Source organism: Argopecten irradians, chromosome 16 (genome assembly GCF_041381155.1).
Source record: "Argopecten irradians isolate NY chromosome 16, Ai_NY, whole genome shotgun sequence".
NCBI classification, from domain to species: Eukaryota; Metazoa; Mollusca; class Bivalvia; order Pectinida; family Pectinidae; genus Argopecten; species Argopecten irradians.
In genome coordinates this window covers 32,725,318-32,744,391 of record NC_091149.1, presented here as the reverse complement: position 1 = coordinate 32,744,391, position 19,074 = coordinate 32,725,318, and the positions used below count along the sequence as shown (strand labels likewise).

The 19,074-nt window shown below is 35.1% G+C and overlaps 1 long non-coding RNA gene across 1 annotated transcript; it reads right to left on the bottom strand.

Annotated features, from left to right (window-relative positions):
* Positions 1-251: 251 nt before the first annotated feature.
* Positions 252-5,422, bottom strand: LOC138310911 (uncharacterized). Its single transcript, XR_011206494.1, has 3 exons — positions 3,865-5,422; positions 3,023-3,606; positions 252-1,890 (listed from the first exon to the last, which is right to left on the bottom strand). It is a non-coding gene; the product is annotated as an uncharacterized lncRNA (long non-coding RNA).
* Between the last annotated feature and the right edge of the window lie 13,652 nt (positions 5,423-19,074).

Genomic DNA, 19,074 nt, shown 5'->3' with positions numbered 1-19,074 from the left:
TCATGCAGAGAAATTGAATATGCTCTTACCAGTAAAAGCGATTAGAAAAGATAAATAGGTAGGAAAAAGCATTGATGAAGATTTAGATTTGATTTTTTGATGACATTATCAACATTTGAGTTGACATGCCACACTATACAGTACAGATAACTTGAAAACAGTTTAAAAACAACTATATCATTTATTTGTATTTGTGAATAAATTCCATAACATTTAACATCTTGCAAGATTTCACATGATTCTAGGATAAATTAAAGTTAATTGATAAGAAGCACTATGTGTTTAACAAAAACAACAGGCCCATGGGTCATCAGACTATTGGCACATTATACAACACCTCAAAGAATAAAGCAGTAGCAAACAATTAAGGCAATACAAAGACATCTTTTAATAGGAAAAGTTCAGGTTCTGATATATTTTATTAATTAGACCATGAATTAAAGTCCCTTGATCCCCACCAGTCTACAAGTTTAATATCCAGTCTCTTAGGGACTCTTAGTTATTTACAAGAATTCGTTTAAAGATTTTAGCCTATTAGACCCCTATGACCTTAAATGAAGGTCAAGGTCAATCATTTGAAAAACTTGATTTCAGCCTTTTTGACCCCTGTGACTTTGAATAAAGGTTAAAGTCATTCATTTGAATAAACTTTGTAGCCTTTCATCCCAGCACGTCACAGGCTCAAAATCAGGTTCCTAGGTCTCAATAGTTATTCAAAAGAAGTCATTTAAAGATTTTAGCCTACTTGGGTCAGATGACTTAAAAATAGCAACTACTTCATATCAATTTCACAAATGTCATCTGATCACACATATTACTCTTCTTTGTAAAATAAATACAACAACTATTATATATAAGTTACAAATGTCCACAGAATACCTATAACCCAATAAACTTTCAATAGAAATAACAACTGAATTATATGGAATGCATTTTATGCCAAGCTGGTCGCCATAATTAATATTTATTCTATAAAATTAATTGAAAATTAATACTACTTCAATAAAAATAAGTATTGTAGTCATATTCATGAATGACATTTTATGTTAAATATAACTTGAACTCTATAAATTCATGTTTTATGAAAAACTTCAAACTGATTCTGTCACCTTAAAGTCATAAAGATGTTGACTTAATAAAAACACAATAGCAACTATTTTCAAATGATTAACAAACATCTCAACTTAACATTTCATTTTCTTAAATAAACATAGCTGACTAGCTGCAAATGACACCAAATATTCATATATCTTTTTTTCATTCTGAAAAAAATATCAACTGTTTCTTAAACTATTAAAATGACAAACACAACTTAATAAATACATACCAACTGTTCATGATCAAGTCATATACATGTAAGAACACATCACATATCATTTCATATGAACAAATCATAGTACAAGTTAAATTCAAGCACTAATTATTCTCTCAATTCCATTTGGAAATCTGAAGATTAGTGATACATATTATATTTCCTTGTTGCTGTGTTTGTCAGCTTCAGGATCTCCTGGATAGGTTAAAAGGTACAGCAAAGTCATCAGTGTGATGAGATTACACATTTTCCCCATACTGGCCCATTACCAGGAACCAATCTAGGAAGTTCAGAATTCAAGTGTAATCAGTCAGTTCATCCTCTAGTTTGGTTTATCAATTGATTGATTGGGCTTTACCACCTTAATGTCCTTGTTACAGTTATAACGGAGCCCAGGACACTCTCTAGTTTGGGAAAGTCCTCCTGGGAACTTCCTGGCAATGGCCATCACATCTATTGGTGTGTCATCTGATCTTGTAGCAGGGTTAAGGTAACTCAACTTGCCGACGACTGTACCCTCAAATGGAAATTTCTTGATCATCTTGTCGACAACAGTGCAATAGAATTTCCTGACAGACCTTTAGAATAAAAAGAAAACAATTACCTGGTAGTGTCAAGCTTTTCTTTGGTAGGTTATCACAAATGTAATTATTATTGATAATAAATTATAACAAACTTCTATCATTGGTATTATCCTCCTAGAAATGCATTTAATTCATATTATTGCAGAATTTGAAATGTCATTGATAAAAGCTGACAATGCAACTTAAAAACATGCAGTTGAAATTAAAAAAAAATATTAACGAAATATTTTTTTTTCAAAAATTGTTTCTGAGACATCCCCTAGTTATGACAGTGTGGTATCTAAGGAAGTGGCAGCCATTTTTCTTTTGCTCTGCTTAGTAACCTTCACTGGCCAACCCCCTATATAAAGCACGGGACACTTGACACACGTGTAACATTCTAAACATATCTTGTCTCAGATACATATGCCCCGATATTGCAAATAACAATGTCAAATTGAAAATAAACACTGCACTCACCTGACAATATTTCATTGAAGTAATAGATGAATGTGTTGTCAGCTATATCCCAACATATGTCCAATACGAACTAATTAAACACTTCAATATACACTAAGTTTTACACGTACATGTACAACGACACGTGTGTGTCCTTGATAGTTGTCGCTCGTTCGGGTCAGGTACGTAGTCACGTGTATATGGTCAGTTGAGTGCGTCGGGTACGATGATATACGTGGAGATATGTGGACGGATTATTTTTGGATTTCTATTCACTTGCGTTGGAATTTTATTTTGAGAAACATCTAAATGACAACTTAGAGGAGTTGACATGTTTTCTTGCTAAAAAAAGTCCCATATAATTTTACAGGTGAGGGTTTTGTTTACCTATTTGTAGGTGATATAACCTGTGGACTGCTAGGTATATAGGTACATAAATGAACGCACGTGTGTCGATTCACGCGCTTTATATAGGTGTCGGTGAGTCGTCGGAATGTAAAACAAAAATGGCTGTCCTCAACCGGGGAATGTCTCATAAACGATTCTTGGAAAAACGAGTATACTTATTTAAAAAAAAAATCATATTAATAATTTTAACTTGCATTGTCAGCTTTAATCATTTAAAAATGTTTTACAAGTTATTTATAATACATATTCATGATTTATACACTTATATTGTTTAACTTACCCAAAAAATTTTATTGATCAAGGATGGGGAAATGCTGTCTTCATTGTCGACTACATATGCCTCAGGCACAATGGTCCAATGTCCAAAAATTGTTGTGTAAAATAATTAAGAATTATCAATGATTAAAACATAAGGGTGTGACATTCATATAAAAATATAGACTTTATATTAACAAGAACTACAATCATACAAATGATCATATACAAATTGAAATATTCTGTCATACTTCTTTTTCTTCAAAATAATTGCTACTTTTCATATATATTGGAATTATAGTAATACACGAAAAGTTGTGTTAAACCATTTGAATGGCTCTAGGATGAAAGCCAGAAACAAGTAGTACATTCTCATCTTGGGAGATGATAGTTGAGCATCAATTAACCTCTTGATTCGGCCAGACTTCGTCACCACATCATGAGAATTGAAGTACCTGTAGCTCTGGAGGGCTGGCCAGTGATCTAGCAGGCACTTCACTTCACACACTTCTCAAGGCTCAACTAATGGGTAGAACAATGTTCAGTATCTTGGTTGGCTCTACATCCCAAAACTTTGTAAATTCTTTGTACTTCTCTTTCCTGCTTGAGCTCAAAATTTATAATTTGACATATTTCTCTGTTAAATAATTGAATGATTAAGGATCCTTCTGGCCAGCCCTAATAAATTGTTCATGTCCCCTTTATCTACCCATACCTGTCAGAGTGTGATAGGTAGGTAGATAATTTATTCTTTTTATGATAAGACATCAAATACCTCATATTATTAGTTTTCTTTCTAAAACTGAAGTTGTAATAGTATAGAATTTTGATCAATTACCTCAAGCAGTATGTATAATTTATATGAACCTGTAATAGAAATGGAAGTAGGTGTCCACCAACAGATCGTCAATGGGCATAGGCAGGGTCTTGACAGCTGCTAGAATGCACAGGTTGGCCAGGTGGCAGTTACATCCAACATAAAAAATATGTGGTTGTTTTTCTTTGATGTGAGTCATCACAAAGTTGTTCGTAACGGAGCAGTTGTTTGAGGCAAAGGAAAAACAACGTTCTTCCAACAAATATCATGATCTCTGCAAAAAAAAAAAAAAAAAATCAAAATCACACTAGTCTTAACTAAATATGTACTAGCCAGTTAAGCTCAGCAATATTTATTGAATCTATAGGAAATTTATCATTTGAAATGAAAAATAACATATCTGGATATAAGTTTCTAATTTTTGATAATTCACCGTAATTTCCTGCGAATTGGCCATGGGGTATACAATTTTTTTTTACATCAGAAGATGCCTAATGCGACTATCTGCCAATATGGGCTATCTGTGAATGCTATTACCAAATTTGAAAAATATGCGGGCTTTATGTTGGAAATAGCTCAAGTTACCCTCTTACTATTCTAGAATATTATCTCATTAGCTTTTATTTCTTGCATTTAAAACCTATTTCCAAAGAAAAAATATGCTATTGATAGCTTAATTTACATATCTTCGAATAAACCTATACCCCTTTTCTATATACCGCTGGTGCTAAACCTGTAGTGTCCATATACCTCTGGTGCTAAACCTGTAGTGTCTATATTCCTCTGGTGCTAAACCTATAGTGTCTATATACCTCTGGTGCTAAACCTGTATATATAATGTTCTGGTGTTAGACCTGATGTGTAAGTATACATCTGGTGCTAAAACTGTAGTGTCTATATAACATATACCTGTGGTGCTAGACCTGTGATGTATATATACCATTGTTTTAGACATGTAGTGTCTGTATTAAGCATGGTGTTTGATCTGTAGTGCCTATATACCGGTAAGCCTGGTGCTAGATCTGTAGTTTCTATATAACCCTGGCGCTAGAGTTGTTGTGTCTATATACCCTGGTGTTAGACCTGTAGTGTCTATATACCCTGGTGTTAGACCTGTAGTGTCTATATACCCTGGTGTTAGACCTGTAGTGTCTATATACCCTGGTGTTAGACCTGTAGTGTCTATATAACCCTGGTGTTAGACCTGTAGTGTCTATATAACCCTGGTGTTAGACCTGTAGTGTCTATATAACCCTGGTGTTAGAGCTGTAGTGTCTATATAACCCTGGTGTTAGACCTGTAGTGTCTATATAACCCTGGTGTTAGACCTGTAGTGTCTATATAACCCTGGTGTTAGACCTGTAGTTTCTATATAACCCTGGTGTTAGGAATGTGGTGTCTATATACCCTGGTGTTAGGGCTGTGGTGTCTATATACCCTGGTGTTAGAGCTGTAGTGTCTATATACCCCGATGTTAGACCTATAGTGTCTATATACCCTGGTGTTAGGACTGTAGTGTCTATATAACCCTGGTGTTAGACCTGTAGTGTCTATATACCCTGGTGTTAGGGCTGTAGTGTCTATATACCCTGGTGTTAGGGCTGAAGTGTCAATTTTCAACGGCATTCGGGGTCCGTTTTCAACGTTGAAAACTGACCCGAGGTCAATTTTCAACGGAGGTCCATTTTCAACGTTACACCGGCATCATTCGTAGTATTCTGTAATGGTCCGCAGATTTCCGTATAGTGGCCATTGTCTTACGTAGTAACACTTGGAAGTATTTTTAGATCCGTGGCAAATGTTCAAAATTTAGGTACGGTTCAAACAATCGTGGTATGTCCCTACTTAACCGTTTTGCAATGTACTGAACCATGTTAGTCCCTATTACAACCGTATTAACCCGCACGTATCAAGTATTCAACGGTACGATTCAGTTACGTTGCATTACGGATAGGTCAGAATCAATCAGGATTGTCAAGGATATTAACGGTAAACCACGTTAAATCACGATAAAATACGGAATATTACGATATACCACGTTACTAATACAGTCACAAGATAGGCAAGTACAAAACTAGAGGTATCTTATTTATAGGGCCCATCGTAGTGATGTGTCATGGCGTAGAGATGGCCAATAAATCGTGCTATTATAACACATATATATGTATGTATTGATGCAGTCAAAATGTTAGAGTCGAAAAAAGACTGGAAACAGAGAAGAGGAATGACTTTTCTGAAGACTCTTCCGTGGTATTAGCCCGAGATACTCTGGCCTGACACCAGACTTAGACATTATGACAGATAGATTGTCTGGTTTAGGGCCAGAGCGCAATAGTACTTGAAAACATGGAATAAGCCGGCACCGTTTGGTATCGGGCCAGGTCATCTTCGATTCAGCTACTTACAAAATATTACCACCGAGGATCGCCACTTACCTTGGTCTTTTTCAACAAATGAATAATTTGTCTACTCATAGCCATCCATTTCATCAAGCATGTACGTTCTATTGTATCAACACAGTAGTTTCTTTTCCGCAACTTTAAATTTTCCTCGTCGTCGTCGCCATTTTCTAGTAGTATGAAAATCACCTTTAATCCCGTCGGATTGCTATATTTGGGTAGATATAATATTCATTTGTTGAATAGACTAAGGTTAGTTAAATATACATTTCTATAATAGGTACATGTCATTTATCTAAGAGCTATGAAGTACACTTTGTATTGTGCCGACAGTTTTCCGATCCGAAACTGAAAATTGATATTACATTACTTGACTGCAAAAGATTCTTACCCCACGATAATAAATGGTGTCCAGTTTGTATACATCATTATTTGGAATGCTTGTGGTAATATTCGTACTTTTCTGAACCCGAGCAGTTGCAATATGTACATTGAAGCTAAATTTGCAATCAAATTACAGTTCCCGCATTAGTTTGGTGTTCTAGATGGCAAACCAGACGATACTTACATTACAACTATAAAGTGTATAATTTAGTGGTGCTAATTTCGAATTCAAGTTATTTAATGTTGGTTCTCAATGTGGTACTTTGATGAACTAATCGGTAACCAGAATCAATTGAAGAAGGACTTCGAAAATGGATTATTTGGCATCGTTGTAAGATCCAAAATGGGAAGCCACTACGCTATCTTAACATTATTGGCGACGACATATTTGGTAGGACATGTTGATGTACTTTCCCAGTGTTTAGATTTCAGTATTGTGTTACTTAGGGAAACGATTTTAGTGTCAATTTGCCCGTGTACCTTAAAGTTATATGTGCCGTAACTGAGATATATTTATTCATAGGCGTATTTTTTATTGGAAATTTGATGGAATTGATAAATATTAGTTTTTGAATTATTCGACCCATGTAGTCTACCTATAATAAATCTAAAGATGTAATTATAACGCTGCGAAGAAATGGAACGGGAAATGCTCAGCCCCGCCTTCTTATGAATATTGAAACAGAGAGGTACCGAAAAGTCACGTGATCTTCATTCGGAACTTATCAAAATAGATACCAATCGTAAATGCCATGCTTGTTTTTGTTTACCTTACTGCAAAGTGAAAGTATGCTTTCGATAGGATTTTCCAGTAGAAAAGTTGCAATTTGTTTCGTAATGTGAAATTATCAGAATAAGCATCAGCTAAGAGCGATATAAATAGTGTCGTTTGTTGTAAATGTCACGAATAAAAATTACGAAGAATGGCGGGGTAATTCTTTACGAAATATAAGGGAACTTTAGCTGTCAAACAAACCAACTATTATATAATTTAGTGAAGCTGTTATGAATCATTTAAATCTCAGTATACCGAGGTATACAAATGGCGAAGTCACAATAAACTTTCATGCTCATCTGGTAGAAAACTAAATGGAGACTTATCCAACTGTACAGTGCATGTAAATGTCACACCTGTAGGCATTATAGAGTTATATGTATATATTATAATTACCGGTAATAAGTGTAAGCAAGCACACTACACACAACTGTACATTCGCAGGAAATTCGGCCCCATTGTAAGTCTGGAGACTTATTTTATTATATGTATATGTGAGTAGAGGCATTACATATATATACATGTATGTTATCAATGTGCATTAATATGCTAACTGATGTTTTACGCAATTCCATCAAAATTATCTCCCCCTGAATGTATATATGAAAAGACTTTGGCTGAACTTTGGCTGAAAACTGCATCAAAAGGAAGCCTGTCTTGGCTTGTAAAGATGCCTCTTGAATGTCATGGCTCGTAGTAGATATGGTTGTCCCTTATTGGATAACTTCTCTACTTATAGATACTTCTTCCGGTGTGACGTATATATACATTGGCATCCTAATTTGTTAACTGTAATTGATAGTTGTTCTCATTTTTTTTTTATATAAAATATATAGACACTATGCCTCACTTGTAGCTAAAATATATCGGTACCTTAGATGCACTTGATCGAACTTGTCCTTTCATTACTTATATAAAAAAAAGTAAACGAAAAAGATATTCACATAATTTCGATAAGGGGATATTGAACCGTTAATTGTCTCTTGGTCCATATTTACCACATTTTGATCCTGTACATATTAAAATGATGGTTTGAATTTATTGGGATGGTCTTTCCAATGATTGTTTAAGCGGCTTTTGAAACTATTGGTCGTTGGCGCCGATACAACTGATTCTGGTAGTGAGTTCCATTGTGTGATGACTCTGTTACTGAACACATTTTTGCTGGTATTAAGTCTAACTTGTCTCTTGTATAGTTTTTTTGAGTGTCCTCTGGTAGATCCATATCGTGCGAAGGAAAACATTCTTTGATGGTCTACAATATCTTTTGAACACCTCCACCATGTCTAATCTAATCCTCCTGTACTCTAGAGTTGGTAGGCCGAGACGTTTTAGTCGTTCATTATACGGCAAGTCTTGCAATGAGTTCATTCGTTTGGTTGCCCTTCTTTGGACGTTTTCTATGGCAACTTTGTCCTTTACAAAGACAAGATATTAAGTTATGCCATTTATTACATCAACAAAACCTGTACATTGCATTTACAGAGAAATGCCCTTTCACCCCATGGCTACAGAAAATTTGATTTACAGTTCAGATCAGATATATAATATATTATAATATTACTCTAATACAAAAAGGGATGAAAGGGCAATTACCAATATACATAATACATGTATAATGAATCTGTATTATAAATACAGTGATGTATATGAATTAATTACAGTGAAAAAATAGCAACACTATAAACATGTACATATATATACATGTATAGTTATAATATGCAAGTTAAAGGGACAATTCAGTCTAAGAGAACATTAAAATTTGTACATATATCGGTAAAAACCCAGTTCTAATGGAAATTCAACCAGTCGGTTTTTCTGTGATATGTCAGATAAGCCCATGGTGGTGAAATGCATGTGAAATGTTCAAACTCGCTCGCTGTCCGCCATTACACATTGTGGTCGAACATCTTGTATGCCGAACTCTGTCCCTTGCTCATAGAATGATGCTACTTTTGTCTAGAACTGCTCAAATCGCTCTAGCATTAATGTGTTTACCTTATTAGGTGAATTGTCTTGCCTAAAAAATCATTTGATCACCTCCACAGTGGTTATGTAGTTCATTTGTTTAACGTGCGAGACTTTGGCTCGAATATGGGTACAGCGTACATATTTTACCTGCTTAATCGTATTGATCAACGATTTATAATTACAACGGTATCATTAAAACACTAAATAATGACGTGGAATTTGTCAATATTTTATGTTCTATGTTTCATAAGAAATATAAAACAATACATTTATGCCATAATTTGCTTATTGGTTATGTAAAAGAATTAGTCTGAGTGAATTGTCCCTTTAACATACAGGTATAAATATGAAGAAAAAAACAAAAACAAAAAATTATCCTGCACAAGTAGGTGTGCTGTGTAATGTTCTACTTATAAAAAAAACGTAGCAGCTTGTGCTTACCACATCCTAGATATTTATAGTTATTTATGGGGAGGGATGGGTGGGTGCAGAATGAAATAAAATCTCCGTGAAAAAAACCCACCTGCAGTCGTCATTGGAATCAAAATTGGACTGAGGCTAAAGATGACTGACAAATGAAAAAAGATACGCAAACGTATCGGTCAAACTTGTGTCAAGGTTGCTGAACCGTGGGGTGACCACAACTCGGGGGTGACCACAACTCGGGCCTTGGCCTACCAGGCAACAAATATAAAAGCATACAGTACCGTGTTTACACAACGAAATATACATGTTTATTTATGTATATATACATACATGTAAGAGGGTATCTAATTAACCATTTTGAAACAAAATATACAAATCGATGGTTTTATTGTAGTGGATTAGCAGTGGTGGTGTGCTCATGATCAGTTGGTGAAGTTGTATGGTGTTTGTCTAGTCCAATAATCTGTGAGATGTATAATTTGACTAAAGTGTATATATATGCCACATGATGGTTTCAATTCGACGCAGTGGCTGAGTGGTTAAGATATCAACATGTAACCACAAGCCCACCTACTGTAGATTTCTAGTTCAATGTGGGCAGTTCCACATACTGACTGTTTTTTCCGGGTACTCCGGTTTTCCTCCACCAACAAACCTGCCTGTTAATATGGCGTTCAACTATAACAACCCAAACCAAACCAAATCCATATGGATGAAAGTAGAATGCAAAAAAAAACAATGGATTACCAATTTAAGGTATGTAACAGGAGAGGACAAAATGTAGCGACCAGACCGGAATTCGAACCCGGGACTCTCCGAACACTTGCCGAGTGCTCTACCGACCGAGCTACCTGGTCACCAATGGTCGGCCCAGTCCAATCCCGCTACAGGTTTATATATATATTGCTGTTCCTTGTTTTCTGCACCCATTATTTTTACTAGTTGGGCGACACCTGAAGGAGTGTCGCGGATGAAATGAAGAGAAGAGAAAGGGAAGATAACTCTTGTTGTTACTCTTAAACGGGACCAATTCCATTAGGTTATGAACAAGAGGCCGATGGGACTTAACGGTCATCCTACTATTGGCACAATACAATACCTCAAAGAATAAAGTTATGGTACACAGTTAAGGCAATACAAAACAAGAGGCCCAGAGGGCCTGTATCGCTCACCTGGTTTATAATGCGAAGTAATGTTCTGAATACATATTCCCCGGGGGGCCAGAGCCAAAATTTATACAAGTTCTGGTCCTCTTCCTCCAAGGATGTTTGTGGCCAAATTTGGTCACAATCCATGCAGAACTCTAGGACAAGTAGCGATTTATAGGATTTACCTCTATTTCCACTATTGAGCCCCATCCGTGCTGCCCACGGGGCGCCAGAGCCAAAATTTATACAAGTTCTGTTCCCCTTCCCCAAGGATGCTTTTGGATAAATTTGGTTACAATCCATGCAGAATTCTAGGATAAGTAGTGATTTATAGGATTTACCTCTAATTCCAAAATTGGGCCCCGCACTCCTGGCCCACGGGGCAAGAGCCAAAATTTATACAAGTTCTGTTCCTCTTCCTCCAAGGATGTATGTGGCCAAATTTGGTGACAATCCATGCAGAACTCTAGGACAAGTAGCGATTTAAAGGATTGAACTCTATTTCCCCTAATGGGCCCCACCCCTCCTGCCCCCGGGGGGTCAGAGCCAAAATTTATACAAGTTCTGTTTCCCTTCCCCCAAGGATGTTTGTGGCCAAATTTGGTTACAATCCATGCAGAACTCTAGGACAAGTAGCGATTTATAGGATTTACCTCTAATTCCACTATTGGGCCCCCCACTCCTGCCCCACGGGGCAAGAGCCAAAATTTATACAAGTTCTGTTCCTCTTCCTCCAATAATGTCTGTGGCCAAATTTGGTGACAATCCATGCAGAACTCTAGGACAAGTAGCGATTTAAAGGATTGAACTCTATTTCCCCTAATGGGCCCCACCCCTCCTGCCCCCGGGAGGTCAGAGCCAAAATTTATACAAGTTCTGTTTCCCTTCCCCCAAGGATGTTTGTGGCCAAATTTGGTTACAATCCATGCAGAACTCAATGACTAGTAGCGATTTAAAGGATTTACCTCTATTTCCCCTATTGGACCCCACCCCTCCTGCCCCCGGTGGGTCAGAGCCAAAATTTATACAAGTTCTGTCCCCATTCCCCCAAGGATGTTTGTGGCGGACGGACGGACAGACGACGGAGGCCGCGCCATGACATAAGCTCACCGGCCCTTTGGGCCAGGTGAGCTAAACACTATTTTATTAGAAGTCCAGGTCCTGCTATATCAAATGAATTAGACCATGAATGAAGGTCCCTTGATCCCCACTATGCTGCAAATCCAATATCCAGTTAAGGTAGGCATTCATGTTACAGGCTCAATATCAGGTCTCTAGGCCTTTAAGTTATTCACATGAAGTCGTTCAAAAGGTGAAGGTCATTCGTTTGAATAAACTTGGTAGCCATTCATTCCAGCATGTCATAAGCTAAATACCGGGTCTCTAGGCCTCTTAGTTATTCAAAAGACGTTGTTTAAAGATTTTAGCATTTTTGACCCCTGTGACCTTGATTAAAGGCCAATCTCCTTCATTTGAACAAACTTGGTAGTCCTTCATCCCAGCATGTCACATGCCCAATATCAGGTCTCTAGGCCTCTCAGTTATTCACAAGAGGTCGTTTAAAAGATTTTAGCCTTTTTGATCCCTGGACCTTGAATGAAGGTCAAGGTCCTTCATTTGAACAAACTTGGTAGTCATTCATTCTAGCATGCCACAGACCCGTTATCAGGTCTTTAGGCCTCTTAGTTATTCACAAGAGGTTGTTTTAAGATTTTAGCCTATTTGACCCCTGTGACCTTGAATGAAGGTCAATGTCCTTCATTTGAAGATACTTGGTAGCTTTTCATCTCTGCATGCCACGGGCGCAATATCAGGTCTCTAGGCCACCTACGTGTTCACATGAAGTCGTTTAAAGATTTTAGCTTATTTGACCCATGTGACCTTGAATGAAAGTCAAGGTCATTTATCTAAACAAATTGGTAGTCATTCATTTTAGCATGCCACAGACCCAATATCAGGCGAACTGCTGATGGCGCACGACGACGAACGATCCATGTTGACAATAGATCTTCCTGACCCTTCGGGTCAGATGACCTAAACATATACCAGAGCTTTAAGTCATTTAAGGATTTTAGTCTATTTGACCCCTGTGACCTTGAATAAAGGTCAACGTTATTTATTTAAACAACTTTGGTAGTTCATTGTATGATATATACTGGCAGTTAACCTGAAAGATACATTTTAATTGATTGTCTATAAAACACCAACAAAGGAAAGTAATTAAAAAATGAAAAAATCCTTTTAAGCTACATCCTCATTACTCCATGGGTTACTATCACTGATGTAATATCCACCCCTGGACTTTCTCATAGTAAAATTGGAGCCACTTCGGAAGAAAAAAACTGACCAATCACAGGCTTGCAGAAATCATTTTTGGCTACATCCTAAATACTCCAGGGGTTACTATCACTGTCGTAATATCCTCCCATGGACTAATATCTCATAGTAAAATTGGACGCAGTTCAGAAGAAAATAAGAGGCCCAAGAGGCCTTGATGGTCACCTGAGTGCTGATACAGAAAGAAGCAAAGAACATTGCAAAGCCGGTTCAAATCTTTAAAAAGCATTTACTAGTTAAAAGAAACCCCTTTTGACCCACTCCTCAAGCCCCTGGGAGTCAGTCATGGAAAATTTGTTAATAGGATTCAATGGCCATATCATACTGATAATTCTGACAACATTTGACTCATTTTCTATTACAAATGACCAAATAATGTTCAAAAATGTGTTTTCCCTATACAAACTATAGTAAACACGACACCCTCCCGAGGGAGAAACATGAGACCCCAGGGTCATATATAATTCATAGCTATTGCAAAGGACCTTAAGACCTTTCCATCTATGAAAAGTATTTGATTCTACCATTTCCAGAATTTTAGATGGTTTTTTAAATTTAATCCTATTCTATTTGACCCCTTTGAGCCCCATCCCTCAGGCCCCTGGGGGTCAGTCATGGAAAATTTGTTAATAGGATTCAATGACCATTTCATACTGATAATTCTGACAACATTTGACTCATTGTCTATTACAAATGACCAAATAATGCTCAAAAATGTGTTTTACCATAAATAAACTATATTTAACTTGACCCCCTCCCAAGAGGGAAACGTGATTCAATCTATGAAGGGTATTTGATTCTACCATTTCCGGAATTTTAGAAGATTTTTGAAGTTGTAGCCTATTTGATCCCTTTTGGCTCCAAACCTCAGGCCCCTAAAAAGACCATATAATTCACATTTGTATACGACATCACAAGTTTCGTATTCTTACCCTACAGCTGCTTGGAATATGTATTTTAATGAATAATCATGTAAGAGTCTCTGCTAGCTTCCTCCATTTTATTGAAAAATCAGTAAAAAATTGGTTATAATAGAAAATACCGCCTGGCTGGACATTCAATCTCTTCAAATACATACGATTTAGAGAACGAGAAATGTTAAACAGTTTTTTACAAAAAAAAACCACCCAAAATAACACTACTGCTATATATAAAATAACCAAAATTCATTTAATATGGATTGTATCGTTTCATGATGACACGGCATCAAAGATTTGTAAAATATCACCTACTTATGCATGTACATATACATCATGAATAATCATGTTATAGTCTCTGCTACCCCTATTTTAACAAAAGGAAACTGGTTTTCCTCATGTAGATTAAAAGAATTCGTCAAAATATAGACAATATTGGTCTGACTGAACACTCAATCCATAACAAATCATACATTTCTTTGTTTTCGCAATTCTTTTAGAGATATTGAGCATTTGGCTAGAAAATATACCTTAAAAATAAACAAATAAGCCAATTACCTCCCTTTATCCAATCCCAATGAAAACTGCTCATGTGAACATGTAAAGAATATAAAGTTTTTAATTCAAAACACACAGACCCTTTTAAGTCAGTAGTCATTTTTCAACACTTGATGGTATACATTCATCTGATCACACTTACATCATCAGATATTTAAAGATGCTCCACCGCCGAGAGGACATAAATGATATTCATCATTTGAACAATAATTGGCGTTTAATCGTGTATGTATGTGTCTAATTAACACAAAAAATAATATAAAATAATTTATTTTGCCTTTGTGTGTGAGCAATCAGTACTTCATTCTATATAGGATTTAGTGGCCCGGAATTTTTTCGGGATGCAATTAATAATTTTTCATAGTTTTAACTTAAACTAAAATTAGAAGGTTAAACTTTTCAATGGTGGTAAGGGTGTAAAGTAAGTAACTTTTGTAACTGAATAAAAATACTAAATGGTCTGCTGTTGTTTTTGATAGTGAAAAAATACTATTTGTTCAGCGGTGGAGCATCTTTAACAATATATTGCTTTAATCGAGAAATTTCTTGGAAATGTATAATGCTTACTGAAATTTCATCGTGGGCAATTAGTGTAATGGGTTATATTAGGTGCTAATCTTTCTAATTATCATAACATTTATGAGACCTTTTATGAGAACTCTATTCGTGGGGCCGCGGTGGCTGAGTGGTTAAGATTCCCTGACATATTACCACAAGCCCTCCACCTCTGGTTCACAAGTTCGAATCCCATGTGGAGCAGTTGTCAGGAACTGACTGCTGGTTGGTGGTTTTTCTCCGGGTACTCGAGCCTTCCTCCACCATCAAACCTGGCACGTCCTTAAATGACCCTGACTGTTAATAGGACGTTAAACTAATAAAAATCTATTTGCAGCTTTTATACTTACGCAGAAATGAATTATCTGGTATACCTTTCATGTTTCACTTTTGTTTTATTAATCATTTACATGAATAGATGACACAGCATATTTAATATTGAGGAAGATTATAATTACATGTACCTATATATAGGTACTAGTATTCAAAATAGTTACTGTTTCCAAGTGTTATTCATTACAGATGAAAAAATGTCAAGAGCAAGCAAATCATATATTTAAAAGTCTATACCTTAACCGAAATGGCTTTCAATTTAATAATTTTATTTTTGAATTTTATTTTTGATTTAGAAAAATTTGGAAAACATTTCTCAAATTCAAAATCTAACTGGTTTCTAAAATGATTAAAACTGATGAGACTGTTAAAGTTTGACATTCACTACTGTATAGTAAAGGTTATACTTAGGTCTCCTTTACCTAGATATGATATTAAAAAAACAACAGAAAAACTGTTGTTATTTTGGAAATGAAATGTAAGAATATCCTGAAAGGCTCATGGTACATATTATATATTCTTGTATTTGTTGAAAGCAAAACCGATGACTTGGATGTATTACAGATACCATCGGAGTATGCGTATGTTGCTAAAAATCGCTCAAAAGCGAAAAAAAAATTCTGGCGTTATAGTTGTTGTGTATAAAAAGGAATTGAAATATTTTCTACATTTTTTTAAAACTGATTCTGAGTATGTACAGTGGGTTAAACTGCCCAAAGATGTTTTTTGTCTTGAACACGATATTATATTAGGGTGTACATATATCCCCCGAAAACTCTAAATATTCGTCTATAAATGCATTCGACGAAATATAGGATGACATGAAAGAACTCCAAAAGTCGACATGTAAGGTAGTCTTACTTGTTGATTTTAATGCTAAAACCAAAGTTCTACAAGATTTCATAGAACCAGACGATTCACTAATGAATATGTTTGATATTAAAGAAAATGAAAATGTTCTTAGTTATATGTATGACTTCGAGAAACTTACCCAACAGGGTGTACTCTTATTGAGATCAAGTCAATGTAAGTGCAATGTTAACAATTTTGGCTATTAGTTACTGCAATTGTGTAAACAAAGTAGTATATTTACATATGCCCCTATATAGTCAATGGGAGGGGAGTTGCGTTCAAATTAGCGTAATCGCAATGACGTAGGAATACAAACGCAGTGTAGGTTCGGCCTACTTCTAGTTCACGCTTCGATAAGATTTTGCGTCATAAGTTGACGGATTTCAAAATAACAATAAAGAGTTTCTATTAGATCCAATTAAATATATATATTTGACATCAAAACAAAAGATGTGTCTTGCATTGTTACGGTAATAAACAACAAAATGAATCGCTGGTCGGGGCTACAACCGAGGGGCTTTCCTCGGGAATGTTCGGGGGAATTCCATACAGTTGTTACGAGCTACATTGAATATGTCTGTATCCCATTGTGTTCATACCACCTTTAACGCAATCAAAACACTGTTCTGTCTCTATATGTACATTGAAAATGGAAGAGTCGGAGGGATAAATCTGTTGGAAAAACTACTAGTAACGACACAAGTGTTAATCACTGATTTTAATAGTATCATCTAATTTCTTTGAATTAATCACTGATTTTGATGTCATGGATTTTGACCCTTTATTGTCTGATGTACATAGTAGAATTGTATCTCGTTTAAGTAGTAAAAATAATACTGAAACTTCACCAAGAGATATTGATCTAAACTTATCTAATCTAAAGATAATACTTACATTAAATGAAGAGCAGATAAACAACAACAACAATCCTTTTATAATTAAAATGGAAGAGTCGGAAGGGAAAAATCTGTTGGAAAACTACTTGTAACGACACAAGTGTTGTAGACTATTTAATAGTATTATCTAATTTTAACAACAACAATCCTTTTATAATTAACAGTTAGAATCCTTAACTGAGAAGGAGAATAACAATATCACATCTAAGGATATCGATAATGTTGTAAATAATAACAGTGATTTATTTAAGACATCTGCTATAAAGGTATTTGGTACAAAAAATAGTGCAAAGGATATTAGCCAAACCAATAATAAACCTTGGTTTGGGAATGACTGTCGTAAAAGAAGGAAAGAATTTCATACAGCTGAAAACAAATATAAACATTGTAGAAACAATAAACGTTAGAACATACGAGCAAAATGTAAAGAAAAACTTTAAATAAACATTTGATGCATAAAGAGAAGAAACAGAATGAAATAAGACACACTGCGAAATGTAACCCCAAAACATTTTGGAGGTTATTAAATGATATTAGAGGTAATTCAAATGAACAAAAAACTTTGATATTAAAATTGAGGAACTATATGATTATTTTAAAAATCTTAATATTTTGACTTCGATGATGTAAATAATGGTTTGTTTGATGCTATATTGAATGATGTAATTACTGTTGATGAAATAAAGCATGCAGTTAAAAATCTTAGTAATAATAAGGCAGGTGGTATAGACTGTATTATAAATGAATACATAAAAAACACATTGGACCTATTTTTTAAATGTCTATCATTATTATTTCCTTTATTTCCTCCAATATTGAAGAGTTTACAGAAAATAATACATAAATAAAGAAAGAAACATTCTAACATACACAAGTTACACACACATATACATATCTATCAATACAAGAAAATACCATTAGATATTCGACTACATTTCGCCATTATCTAATGGCGGAGAATGCTTATAATAATTAGCTACAAACATATGTAGACGAGACAAATGATACATACAGTTTGTAATAACAGATATATACGTATCAAAAGTCTATATATAAGGCTAGCACAAAAACATACATAATACAAATACTCTGGAGTTCACAAGATTAAGCATACATATAACTTCAGTTGAAGTTAATACAATCAAATATTTGCCTAAAAAAAATAAAAAGAAAAGAAAAAAGGTCAGTTATGGATACCACTTTGTACGAACATTTTGTTAACAATAATAATTGAATTTAGTCTGAAGTCTTCCATTTCATTTTGAGATAAATTGGCCAGTTAAATAGTCCACCAAGAAGAACATGCAGTAGATGATATTTTGACATTGAATTGAGATAAAAAACAAAATCTAAAAAAATCACAGTACTGATAATACACCACAATTGGTCTCGCAAGTTCTCAGTGTGGCTACATTCAAGTACACTGTGCAATATGAGATCATTATACATTAGACCACAAAAATGACACAAATATAAATTTTCATTATCGCGCATTTCTACGCATATTTTAACAATTCGTTTAATGCATGAACTATACTGTGGAAAACGTAAAGCAAGTTTCCATATTGCATATGGTTCTATTCTTTCATGTAAAAGAGAAAAACGAGAAAAATCTTTATCAGCTTTCATCCTTTCACAAAGTTGAAACTGTTCATATTTTTTAACATGGGTATTTACTAAATGTTTCCATTTGCATTTGTTTGGAAATG